The sequence below is a fragment of the Gigantopelta aegis genome, chromosome 5 (assembly GCF_016097555.1).
Source record: "Gigantopelta aegis isolate Gae_Host chromosome 5, Gae_host_genome, whole genome shotgun sequence".
In the NCBI taxonomy this organism is placed as follows: Eukaryota; Metazoa; Mollusca; class Gastropoda; order Neomphalida; family Peltospiridae; genus Gigantopelta; species Gigantopelta aegis.
Window position 1 is genome coordinate 36,408,809 of NC_054703.1, and position 2,592 is coordinate 36,411,400.

Genomic DNA, 2,592 nt, shown 5'->3' on the forward strand with positions numbered 1-2,592 from the left:
TACTAACTGATAACAACTGTGCAAGTGGTATGGTGCTACTTGTATAACAGCAACACGAGGCGGTGGTCAGACATAGGGTCTAAAGTAACTTGTTACATGTAGTACTAACTGATAACAACTGTGCAAGTGGTATGGTGCTACTTGTATAACAGCAACACGAGGCGGTGGTCAGACATAGGGTCTAAAGTAACTTGTTACATGTAGTACTAACTGATAACAACTGTGCAAGTGGTATGGTGCCACTTGTATAACAGCAACACGAGGCGGTGGTCAGACATAGGGTCTAAAGTAACTTGTTATATGTAGTACTAACTGATAACAACTGTGCAAGTGGTATGGTGCTACTTGTATAACAGCAACACGAGGCGGTGGTCAGACATAGGGTCTAAAGTAACTTGTTATATGTAGTACTAACTGATAACAACTGTGCAAGTGGTATGGTGCCACTTGTATAACAGCAACACGAGGCGGTGGTCAGACATAGGGTCTAAAGTAACTTGTTATATGTAGTACTAACTGATAACAACTGTGCAAGTGGTATGGTGCTACTTGTATAACAGCAACACGAGGCGGTGGTCAGACATAGGGTCTAAAGTAACTTGTTATATGTAGTACTAACTGATAACAACTGTGCAAGTGGTATGGTGCCACTTGTATAACAGCAACACGAGGCGGTGGTCAGACATAGGGTCTAAAGTAACTTGTTATATGTAGTACTAACTGATAACAACTGTGCAAGTGGTATGGTGCCACTTGTATAACAGCAACACGAGGCGGTGGTCAGACATAGGGTCTAAAGTAACTTGTTATATGTAGTACTAACTGATAACAACTGTGCAAGTGGTATGGTGCCACTTGTATAACAGCAACACGAGGCGGTGGTCAGACATAGGGTCTAAAGTAACTTGTTATATGTAGTACTAACTGATAACAACTGTGCAAGTGGTAGGGTCTGGTGCTACTTGTATAACAGTATAACACACAAGGCGGTGGTCAGACATAGGGTCTAAAGTAACTTGTTATATGTAGTACTAACTGATAACAACTGTGCAAGTGGTATGGTGCTACTTGTATAACAGCAACACGAGGCGGTGGTCAGACATAGGGTCTAAAGTAACTTGTTATATGTAGTACTAACTGATTACAACTGTGCAAGTGGTATGGTGCTACTTGTATAACAGCAACACAAGGCGGTGGTCAGACATAGGGTCTAAAGTAACTTGTTATATGTAGTACTAACTGATAACAACTGTGCAAGTGGTATGGTGCTACTTGTATAACAGCAACACAAGGCGGTGGTCAGACATAGGGTCTAAAGTAACTTGTTATATGTAGTACTAACTGATAACAACTGTGCAAGTGGTATAGTGCCACTTGTATAACAGCAACACGAGGCGGTGGTCAGACATAGGGTCTAAAGTAACTTGTTATATGTAGTACTAACTGATAACAACTGTGCAAGTGGTATGGTGCCACTTGTATAACAGCAACACGAGGCGGTGGTCAGACATAGGGTCTAAAGTAACTTGTTATATGTAGTACTAACTGATAACAACTGTGCAAGTGGTATGGTGCTACTTGTATAACAGCAACACGAGGCGGTGGTCAGACATAGGGTCTAAAGTAACTTGTTATATGTAGTACTAACTGATAACAACTGTGCAAGTGGTATGGTGCTACTTGTATAACAGCAACACGAGGCGGTGGTCAGACATAGGGTCTAAAGTAACTTGTTATATGTAGTACTAACTGATAACAACTGTGCAAGTGGTATGGTGCCACTTGTATAACAGCAACACAAGGCGGTGGTCAGACATAGGGTCTAAAGTAACTTGTTATATGTAGTACTAACTGATAACAACTGTGCAAGTGGTATGGTGCTACTTGTATAACAGCAACACGAGGCGGTGGTCAGACATAGGGTCTAAAGTAACTTGTTATATGTAGTACTAACTGATAACAACTGTGCAAGTGGTATGGTGCCACTTGTATAACAGCAACACGAGGCGGTGGTCAGACATAGGGTCTAAAGTAACTTGTTATATGTAGTACTAACTGATAACAACTGTGACAGTGGTATGGTGCTACTTGTATAACAGGAACACGAGGCGGTGGTCAGACATAGGGTCTAAAGTAACTTGTTATATGTAGTACTAACTGATAACAACTGTGCAAGTGGTATGGTGCTACTTGTATAACAGCAACACAAGGCGGTGGTCAGACATAGGGTCTAAAGTAACTTGTTATATGTAGTACTAACTGATAACAACTGTGCAAGTGGTATGGTGCTACTTGTATAACAGCAACACAAGGCGGTGGTCAGACATAGGGTCTAAAGTAACTTGTTACATGTAGTACTAACTGATAACAACTGTGCAAGTGGTATGGTGCTACTTGTATAACAGCAACACAAGGCGGTGGTCAGACATAGGGTCTAAAGTAACTTGTTACATGTAGTACTAACTGATAACAACTGTGCAAGTGGTATGGTGCTACTTGTATAACAGCAACACAAGGCGGTGGTCAGACATAGGGTCTAAAGTAACTTGTTACATGTAGTACTAACTGATAACAACTGTGCAAGTGGTATGG